General features: G+C 45.4%; 1 pseudogene; it reads left to right on the top strand.

Moving 5' to 3' along the window:
- Nucleotides 1-3,191: 3,191 nt before the first annotated feature.
- On the top strand, nt 3,192-4,147 carry LOC119922641 (annotated as a pseudogene).
- The last annotated feature ends 7,199 nt before the right edge of the window (nt 4,148-11,346 follow it).

Genomic DNA, 11,346 nt, shown 5'->3' on the forward strand with positions numbered 1-11,346 from the left:
GAACTGTGCTTTGCACATAGTCAGTGCTTAATAAATGCCATTGTTATTATTATTATTATTACACAGCAAACAAGTGGTGGAACCGGGCAGATAAGTTTCTTTCCCAATCAGGTTTACAGTCAAGAGGGGGAGAAAGAGATACTAATATAAATAAATAATATATTATTTATTTGTATATATATATATATATATATATATATATAGCCTACCCTCCCCACTCTTCAAAACCCTTCAATGCGTTCCCATTCTTCTCCATAATCCAAAAGAGAAACCATCTTCATCTCTCTCCCTCTTGCTAATCACACTCTTCTCCCACTAAAAGCCCCAGCTTGCATTCTTTGTACATAATCAGTTCACTGGGCCTAGTTTATCAGTAATAAGAATGATAATAATAGTGGGATTTGTTAAGCAAGTACTAAATGCCAAGTACTTTTCTAAATTTGGGGGGAGAAACAAGATAATCGGCTTGGACACAGTCCCTGTCCCACATAGGGCTCACAGTCTTAAACCCCAATTTTCAGATGAAGAAATTGAGGCACAGAGATGTGAAAAGACTTGCCCAAGGTCACAGAGCAGAGATGTAATGGTCCTTCTGACTCCCAGGAACGTGCTCTATCCACTAGACCACCCTGTTTCTTCTTTCTTACTTTTATCCCCAAGTTCACAGACGTCCATCAGAACTCTTTCTTCTTCAAAGCTGCCAGACCTCAGCTCTTCCATCTTCAAAAGCCCTTAGGAAAAACCACCTCCTCTAGGAAGTTTTTTTTAATATGGTGCTTGGTAAACACTTACTATGTCCCAGGAATTGTGCCAAATTCTGGGGTAGATGATACAAGATAATGAGGTTGGAAAGCCTAGATTGGAAGGACAGCAGAAAGGTGATGAAGCCAGGATTCATTCATTCATTCAATCATATTTCCTGAGAGCTTACTGTGTCCAGAGCATTATACAAAATGCTTGGGAGGGTACACTACAACAATAAACAGACATATTCCCTACCCACAACGAGCTTACAGTCTAGAGAGGGGGGAGATAGTCATCATAAAAATAAATGAATTATACATATGTACATAAGTAATGTGTGGCTGGGAGTGGGGAGGAACAAAGGAACAAGTCAGGTTGATGCATAAGAGCGGGGTGAAAATGATACGGGGTGCTTAGTCTGGGAAGGACTTTTGGAGGGGATGTGCCTTCAATAAGGTTTTGAAGGGGAAGAGAGTAATTATCTCTCGGGTTTGAGGAGGGGGTAAGTTCCAAGCCAGAGGCAGGACGTGGGCTGGTGGCCACCAGTGAAACAGGTGACACCCAAGCACAGTCAGAAGGTTAGCACTAGAGGAGCAAAGTGTGCAGGTTAAGTTGTAGTAGGAGAGTAGCGAGTGCGATAGGAGGGGGCAAGATGAGAGAGTGTTTTAAAGCCATTAGTGAGGTGTTTTTGTTTGATTCATAGTTGGATGGGCAACCAATGGAGTTCCTTGAGGAGTGGTGTGGTCCTGAAGGCTTTGGTAGAAAAATGATCCGGGCAGCAAAGTGAATTATAGACTGGAGTGGGAAGTGGCAGGGGGTTGGGAGGACAGTATGGAGGCTGATGGAGTAATACAGGCAGGATAGGATGAGTGATTGCGTTAACATGGTAGCAGTTTGGATGGAGAAGAAAGGGAGGATTTTTGCAATGTTGTGAAGGTGGGACCAACAGGATTTAGTGATGGATTGAATATGTGTGTTGACTGAAAAAGAGGAGTAAAGGATAATGCCAAGGCTATGGGCTTGTAAGGCAGGAAGAATTCATTCATTCATTCATTCATTCAATCGCATTCATTGAGCGTTTACTGTGTGCATTGCACTGTACTAAGCACTTGGAAAGTACAATTCGGCAATATATAAAGTCCTTACCTAACAACATGATGGCGGTGCCATCTGTATTGGTCAGGGGGAGGACAGGGTTTGGGTGGGAGCACAAGGCATTCTGTTTTGGACATGTTAAGCTTGAGGTGGTGGGAGGATATTCAAGTAGAGATGCCTTGAAGGCAAGAGAAAATGTGAGACTGAAGAGAGAGAGAGAGAGAGAGAGAGAGAGAGAGAGAGAGAGAGAGAGAGAGAGAGAGAGAGAGAGAGAGAGAGACCAGGGCTGGAGATATAGATTTCGGTATCATCTGCATAGAGGTGGTAGTTGAAGCCATAGGAACAAATGAGTCCTCCAAGGAAGTAAATGGAGAATAGATGGGGATTAGAACCCAGGTCCTCTTAATCCCAAACCCGAGCCCTTTCCACTAGGCCACGCTGCGTTCTTGACCCAAATCCTTTCTTAAGCACCTAGAACGCCCTCCCTCAAATCTGCCAAACAATCACACTTCGCCCCTTCAAAGCCCTACTGAAGGCTCATCTCCTCCTTTCCAGACTAAGATCCCCTTTTCCTCAGCTCCCCCCCTCCGAGTCGCCCCGACTTCTTCCCTTTGCTCTACCCCCGCTCCCCGCCCCACAGCTCTTGTGTATATATGTACACATTTATAATTCTATTTATTTGTACTGATGCTTGTTTTCTTGTCTCCTCCTTCTAGACTTCAAGCCCGGTGTAGGCAGGGATTGTCGCTATTGCCGAAGTGTACTTTCCAAACGCTTAGTAAAGTGCTCTGCAAATAGTAAGTGCTGATACATACGATCGAATTAATGAATGAGAAGTTGAGGAGTAGCATGTTTTCAAATTGGGCATCCAGCTGGAATTGTAAATCAATCAATCAATCAATCAATCGTATTTATTGAGCGCTTACTATGTGCAGAGCACTGTACTAAGCGCTTGGGAAGTACAAATTGGCATCACATGGAGACAGTCCCTACCCAACAGTGGGCTCACAGTCTAAAAGGGGGAGACAGAGAACAGAACCAAACATACCAACAAAATAAAATAAGTAGGATAGAAATGTACAAGTAAAATAAATAAATAAATAAATAAATAGAGTAATAAATATGTACAACCATATATACATATATACAGGTGCTGTGGGGAAGGGAAGGAGGTAAGACGGGGGGATGGAGAGGGGGACGAGGGGAGAGGAAAGAAGGGGCTCAGTCTGGGAAGGCCTCCTGGAGGAGGTGAGCTCTCAGCAGGGCCTTGAAGGGAGGAAGAGAGCTAAATGAACTCCAATCTCCAATTCTCATTTCCTGTCTACATTGTTCCCACGAAATCCAAGTAAAAAATGGCCAATGTCTCCATGGTGATGGAATTCCTCCTGCTTGGGTTCTCGGAGGTCCAGGAGCTGCAGCTGGTACATGCTGCGCTGTTCCTCCTGGTCTACCTGGTGGCCCTGATGGGGAATCTCCTTATCGTCACCATCACCGCCCTTGACCAGCGCCTCCACACTCCCATGTACTTTTTCCTCAGACACTTGTCCCTCTTAGATCTCTGCTACATCACTACCACCGTCCCCAAGTCCATCCTCAATTCCTTGACCAACAGCAGATCATCTCCTTCCTGGGGTGTACTACACAGGTCTTTTTATTGATTCTTTTTGGTGGTTCAGAGGTTTTCATCCTTACAGCGATGTCGTATGACCGCTACGCAGCCATCTGCTGCCCCTTGCGCTATAATATCATCATGAACCGAGAGGTTTGTGCGAAGATGGCCGCCGCCTCCTGGCTCAGCGGGAGTCTCTACTCCATGATGCACATGGCCACCACCTTTTCCTCCCACTTTTGTGCTCCTCACATTATCCACCAGTTCTTCTGTGAACTCCCCCAGTTGCTCAAACTCATGTGCCCTGGAGAGTCCAGAGCATAGGTCTGTGTTCTTGTCCTCTGTGTTATTTTGTGTTTGGGCGGCTTTGTATTCATCCTCGTGTCTTATGTCCACATCTTCCTGGCGGTGCTGAAGATGCCGTCCACTGAGGGCCGGAAGAAATCCTTCTCCACATGCCTGCCTCAACTCGCTGTGGTCACTCTGTATTTTTTCACGAGTGCATTTGCCCATCTGAAGCCACCCTCACCCTCCCCATCGACACTGGACCTGCTGGTGTCCGTGTTCTACACAGTGCTGCCCCCCACCCTGAACCCTCTCATCTACAGCTTGAGGAACCGGGACATGAAGGCTGTCCTGGGAAAGATCTTCTCTGTGCACTTCATTTCTGGGTGCACTGATTCTCTCTCTTTGCTGTAGATGAGTACAGAGAGCTCTCCTTCAGGGAGGGTTTGGCCAAAATGCTCCTCAGTACAGAGTTTTTTATTTCAATCGTCGCTTCACTGTCCTCCCCTCCCTCTATTCCCTTCCCGGCATTCCTAACCCTCTAGACAGTCAGAGCTCAATAAATGCCATTGACTAAGTGATTGATTGATTAATAAATTTACTGATTAGGGGAGTACAGTGCAGCAGAATTGATAGACAGGTTCCCTCCCCACAGGAAGCTGACAGTGGAGAGAGTAAGACTCGTTATGGGCAGGAAACATACCAGTTAATCCTGTACTGTATTGTACTCTCCCAAGCACTTAGGATAGTGCTCTCCACATAGCAAGCACTCAGTAAATACCACTTAAATAAAAGATCGTCTGAGAGAAGAATATTATTGGACATTTGGCAAGGAAGTCTGCCCGCCACCTAAAGCTCAACATGTCGACGACTGAACTCCTTGTTTTCCCTCCCAAACCTTGCCCTCTCCCTGATTTTCCCATCTCTGTTGACGGCACTACGATCCTTCCCGTCTCACAAGCCCGCAACCTTGGTGTCATCCTCGACTCCGCTCTCTCATTCACCCCTCACATCCAAGCCGTCGCCAAAACCTGCCGGTCTCAGCTCCGCAACATTGCCAAGATCCGCCCTTTCCTCTCCATCCATACCGCTACCCTGCTCATTCAAGCTCTCATCCTATCCCGTCTGGACTACTGCATCAGCCTTCTCTCTGATCTCCCATCCTCGTGTCTCTCTCCACTTCAATCCATACTTCATGCTGCTGCCCGGATTATCTTTGTCCAGAAACGCTCTGGGCATATTACTCCCCTCCTCAAAAATCTCCAGTGGCTATCAATCAATCTGCGCATCAGGCAGAAACTCCTCACCCTGGGCTTCAAGGCTCTCCATCACCTCGCCCCCTCCTACCTCACCTCCCTTCTCTCCTTCTACAGCCCAGCCCACACCCTCCGCTCCTCCGCCACTAATCTCTTCACCGTACCTCGTTCTCGCCTGTCCCGCCATCGACCCCCGGCCCACTTTATTCCCCTTGCCTGGAATGCCCTCCCTCTGCCCATCCGCCAAGCTAGCTCTCTTCCTCCCTTCAAGGCCCTGCTGAGAGCTCACCTCCTCCAGGAGGCCTTCCCAGACTGAGCCCCTTCCTTCCTCTCCCCCTCGTCCCCCCTCCATCCCCCCATCTTACCTCCTTCCCTTCCCCACAGCACCTGTATATATGTATATATGTTTGTACATATTTGTTACTCTGTTTATTTATTTATTTATTTATTTTACTTGTACATATCTATTCTATTTATTTTATTTTGTTAGTATGTTTGGTTTTGTTCTCTGTCTCCCCCTTTCAGACTGTGAGCCCACTGTTGAGTAGGGACTGTCTCTATATGTTGCCAATTTGTACTTCCCAAGCGCTTAGTACAGTGCTCTGCACATAGTAAGCGCTCAATAAATGCGATTGATGATGATGATGATGATGAAGTCAGGCTAAGCAGAAATCCTGAAAACGATAGCAGTAGTAATAATATTTATTAAACACTTACTGTGTTCAGGGCACTATACTAAGCACTGGGAGAGAATAAACACATGGATATTAGACATGGTTCCCTTCCCAGGGGGTGCTCACATATAAGATCTCCCATTACAGGGGAAACCATAGCCGTGGAAGTTACCAAACGATCATTTGGGGGTTTTATTTTGTTTTGTTTTATTTTTATGGTAGTTGTTCACACTCACTATGTGTCAAGCCCCGGTCCATGGCTTGGGTTTGTTACAAGTTCATTAATGGCAGAGCAATGACATTCGTTGTGGTATTAATGACACTACTTGGAAAAGTGCCCAGCATTTAGAACAATACCCACAGTTTAGAGCAGTGCCTGGCACATAGTAAGCGCTTAACAGCTACCATAAAAATAAAAAAACAACATCAGAACAATGTTCTAGTCCCTTTGGCTATCAATGGGACCTAATAATGATCGTATTTGTTAAGTGCCTACTATTTGTCAAGCACTGCCTCTAAAACATCAGTGATTAGGTGCAATGAGTAGCCAGGCATTAGAGGAGTGAAGTGTTCTAGGAGATGAGTCAGGTATGGTAGGAGGGGGCAACTCCCTTCTCTATACTCTAAGCTCAGGGGATGCAGTGTGGGCTAGTGGATAGAGCCCTGGCCTGGGAGGCAAAAGGACCTGGGGTCTCGTCCCGCCTCCACCATTTGTCTGCTGTGTGACCTTGGGCAAGTCACTCAACTTTTCTGTGCCTCAGTCACCTCATCTGTAAAATGGGGTTTGGGACTGTGAGCCGCATGTAGGATGTGGACTGTGCCCAAACTGATTATCTTTCATTTACTCCAGTGCCTAGAACAGTGCTTAGCACACAATTAGAACTTAACAAATACCTTAAAAAAAGCTCACTGTGGACAGAGTATGTGTCCACCAAATCTGTTGTATTTATTCTCCCAAGTGATTAATATAGTGCTCTGCAATTTATTTATTTATATTAATCTTGTCTCCCCTTCTAGACCGTAAATTAATTGTGGACAGTGAAAGTGTCTGTTTATTGTTGTATTATATTCTTCCAAGGGGTTTGTACAGTAAGCACACAGTATGAACTCAATCAATACGATTGAAAGAATGATTGAATGAATGATTAAAGGGGAAGCAGCATGGCTTAGTGGAATGGACATTGGCCTAGGAGTCAGAGGATCTGGGTTCTAATCCTAGCTCTGCCTATCACCCTGTAGGTGACCTTGAGCAAGTTACTTATCTTCTCTGAGCCTCAGTTTCCTCATTTGTAAAATGAGGGTTCAATACCTGTTCTGTCTCCTACTAGACTGTGGGTCCCAAGTGGGGCAAGGACTGTGTCTGTCCTGATGCATTAATTCAATCATATTTATTGAGTGCTTACTGTGTGCAGAGCACTGTACTAAGCACTTGGGAAATACTAATCGGCAACATATAGAGATGGTCCCTACCCAACAATGGACTCACAGTCTAGAAGGGGGACACAGACAACAAAACAAAACAAAACAAGTAGATAGGTGTTAATACCATCAGAATAAATTGAATTATAGCTATATACACATCATTGACAAAATAGAGTTATAAATTTTTACAAATGAATAAAGCAATAAATATGTACAAACATATACAAGTGCTGTGGGGAGGGGAACTTGTATCTACAACAGTAGCTTGGCACAACGCTCTCTGTGGGCAGGGAACCTCTCTACCAACTCTGCTACATTGTACTGTCCCAAATGCTTAGTATAGTGTTCTGCACACAGTGGATGCTCAATAAATACCACTGATTGATTGAGTAACCAATACGACAATTAAAATTAGTAGTAGCAAAAATGTAGCAGGATGAAAAATAGCTGAATAAATAATTAAATAAAATATGAAAATATGCATAAGTGCATAAGTGCTAAGGTTAGGAATGTCATCTATATTAAGCAATGGGCTGGAGAGATTGGGGTCCCGTGAACTAATCAGGGGAGGATTTCTGAGGAAGGGGGATTTGATACTGGGAAGAGTTGTGGTATTGGATTGGGATGTGGGGAGAAGGGCGATCAGACTATTAAAGTCTTCTGAAACAATCTGGAAGCAATAATGTGAGAAGCAATAATCCTCACCTACAAATGGGGTTCCTTGTCGGTAAAGTGGGTTTCAATTCTGTTCTCCCTCCTACTTAGACTGTGAGCCCCACGTAGGATGGGGACTGCCTCCAACTTAATTTATTCGTATCTGCCCCAGGATTAGACCAGTGTTGGCATTCAACTCAGTCATTTTAATTGAGTGCTTAATGTGTTCAAAACACTGTGTTTAGCACTTGGGAGAGTACAATAAAACAATAAACAGACACATTCCCTGCCCACAACAAGCTTGTAATCTAGATGGGGATATAATAAAGGCTTAGGGCACAGGGTAAATACTTAGCAAATGTCATTATCAACATCAAAATATCCAGGTTGACCCTAATTGACCTTGGAGTTGACTTTCTTTTGTAAATACATGTTCTAAATTAGGATTTATTCCAGAACCCATGGGAAAAGAATATGAAATTCCACTTTGTGCTATGTTCTTTAACATTAACATAAAACTACTGTTTAATCTTTATTAAAGTAGCTCATAACATGAGGTGTTCTATTACTGAGATGCATCATGGCCTAGTGGAAAGTTCCAGGACTGCGGATTGTGTTCAACCGGATTATCTTGTATGTACCTCAGCTCTTAATAGAGTGCCTGGCAAATAGAAAGCCCTTTACAAATGCCATTAAAAAAGGAGGATACCGAGGGTCCTGGAAGCTGGTGGTCAGCAGGATTCTGGAGGAATCAGGGGTCTGTTTGGTCCAGAGCCCAATCAGTAGTGGCTAATGGCTATGTACTCAGAATATTTGTCAAAGCACTTACTGTATGCCAAGCAGTATGATAACTGTTGGGAAAGAATAGCAGTCTTGCCTAGTGGGAAGAGCATGGGCCTGAGAGTCAGAGGATTTGGGTTCTAATTCTGGCTCCACCACTTGTCAGCTGTGTGGATTTGGACAAGTCACTTCACTTCTCTGTGCTTCAGTTACTTCATCTGTGAAATGGGAATTAAGATTATGAGCCCCATGTGGGTCACCTTGGAAGAGAGGAAGAGAGCTAGCTTGGCGGATGGGCAGAGGGAGGGCATTCCAGGCCCGGGGGATGACGTGGTCCGGGGGTCGATGGCGGGACAGGCGAGAACGAGGTACGGTGAAGAGATTAGTGGCGGAGGAGCGGAGGGTGTGGGCTGGGCTGTAGAAGGAGAGAAGGGAGGTGAGGTAGGAGGGGGCGAGGTGATGGAGAGCCTTGAAGCCCAGGGTGAGGAGGAGTTTCTGCCTGATGCGCAGATTGATTGGTAGCCACTGGAGATTTTTGAGGAGGGGAGTAATATGCCCAGAGCGTTTCCGGACAAAGATAATCCGGGCAGCAGCATGAAGTATGGATTGAAGTGGAGAGAGACACGAGGATGGGAGATCAGAGAGAAGGCTGATGCAGTAGTCCAGACGCGATAGGATAAGAGCTTGAATGAGCAGGGTAGCAATATGGATGGAGAGGAAAGGGCGGATCTTGACAATGTTGTGGAGCTGAGACCGGCAGGTTTTAGTGACGGCTTGGCCTCAGTTACCTCATCTGTGAAATGGAGATTATAACTGGGAGCTCATGTGGGACACGGACTGTGTCCCAGCTGATTAGCATGTATTGACCCCAACGCTAAATACAGTGTCTGGCACATAGTAAGCATTTGCCAAATACCATGACAAAAAAAATGAGAGGGAATGGAGAATGGAGAAGGGTTAAGGGAGGAGAAACAATAGGAATGCTCTGTCCTGTAGGCCAGTGAGACTAGACTCCTCCCTTAATAATGACAGTGGTATTTGCTAAGATCTTACTCTTTTCTTTACTAAGCACTGGGGTAGATGCAAATCATCAGATTGGACAAAGTCCTTTTCCCACAAGGAACTCACTGTCTAAATATGAGGGGGAACAGGTCATGTACGCCACCGAAAACCAAGATCATCAGGTGGATCCAGTAACTCTTGCATCAGGCAAATGCATCCTTATGAATATCTCCCCCCGGTCTGCTCCCTCCGACGCCCAGGAGTGAGGACCGTCTCCATCCAGGAGCCTAAAACGCTGAACAGCTTTCTCATGTCAACCTGTCAGCCTCTTGGTCAGCCTGTCCCTCCAGTGAATAGTTTTCTCTTTTTGTTTTAGGGCCTTGGCCATGAGGCTTCTTCTGTGGACCACACTACTCTCCCAGCTTCGTGGTGTTCAGTGCAGGATAATTTACCATCCCCGCACCTTAGAGATAAATTATTCCATTGGCTACTACCCTGTGTACTAAAGGCTTGGGAGAGTACAATATTACAGATTTTGGAGATTCCAATTTGTTGGAGTCAGAAGGAGATTTCAATCCTGTAAATTCTCTCCTTTCCTTTCTCTGCTCCTTTAGAGTGTAACCTCGTTGTGTGCAGGGAACGTTTCCACTGACACTGTTGTATTGTATTTTCCCAAACGCTGCTGTTATGTAGAGAAGCAGTGTGACTTATTGGAAATAGCATGGGCTTGCGAGTCAGAGGTCATGGATTCTAATCCTGGCTCCATCAATTGTCAGCTGTCTGACCTTGGACGTCATTTAACTTCTCTGTGCCTCAGTTATCTCATCTGTAAAATGGGGATTAAGACTGAGAGCCCTGCGTGGGACAACCTGATTACTCTGAATCTCCCACAGCGCTTAGAGCAGTGCTTAGCACTTATTAAGCGCTTAAAATACCATAATTAATATCATTATGTGTTCTGTAGATCTTTCTCATGTTGCTTTCCCTGACTGCATGTCCTCCCAAGGTCACTTTTTGCATCAAGCAGACCCCAGATCGCACCCACCGCCTCTTTCATCAGGACTGTTATATGTTGCCCTCTCCCGAACACTTAGTACAGTGCTCTGCACAAAGAAAGTGTTTAATCAAAATCTCTGATTGATTGACTCACCCACCTAGATTAGTTTGCGGTCTCCTTGAGGCCTTCCCTCTCAGAGATTTGGGAAGTTTGGGACTCTCTTCCCATTACCCTTGTAGCTTCCTGGGGCTTTCTCCTCCCCACCTCTGCCTCACTGCCGCTTGACAGTTCAACACAAGTTTTTTCTCTGGGGTATTTGTTAAGCGCTTCCTAGGTGACAGGAACTGTACTAAGTACTGGAGTAGAGTCAAGCTAATTAGTTGTTTACAACAACAATAAGTGTTGCCGATTTGTACTTCCCAAGCGCTTAGTACAGTGCTCTGCACACAGTAAACACTTAATAAATACGATTGAACGAATGAATCAGGTTGGACACAATCGATGTCCCACATGGGGCTCACGGTCTTAATATCCATTTAGCAGATGAGGGAACTGAAGCACAGAGAAGTGAAGTGACTCGTTCAGGGTCACACAACAGCTAAGTAGTGGTGGTGCCGGTATTAGAACCCAGGTCCTTCTGACTTCCAGGCCTGAGCTCTTTTTGCTATGCCCCGATGTTTCTGTGCCATCTCCCATCCCTCCCATCACAGATACTTCATCAAACACTACCAGCATCTCATGGCCCTGGTGTTTGCTGTGGAGATCAACAAGAACCCCTACCTGTTACCCAATATTTCGCTGGGCTTCCACCTCTTCACTGCCCACTTC

This window comes from Tachyglossus aculeatus, unplaced genomic scaffold (assembly GCF_015852505.1).
Source record: "Tachyglossus aculeatus isolate mTacAcu1 unplaced genomic scaffold, mTacAcu1.pri scaffold_116_arrow_ctg1, whole genome shotgun sequence".
NCBI classification, from domain to species: domain Eukaryota; kingdom Metazoa; phylum Chordata; class Mammalia; order Monotremata; family Tachyglossidae; genus Tachyglossus; species Tachyglossus aculeatus.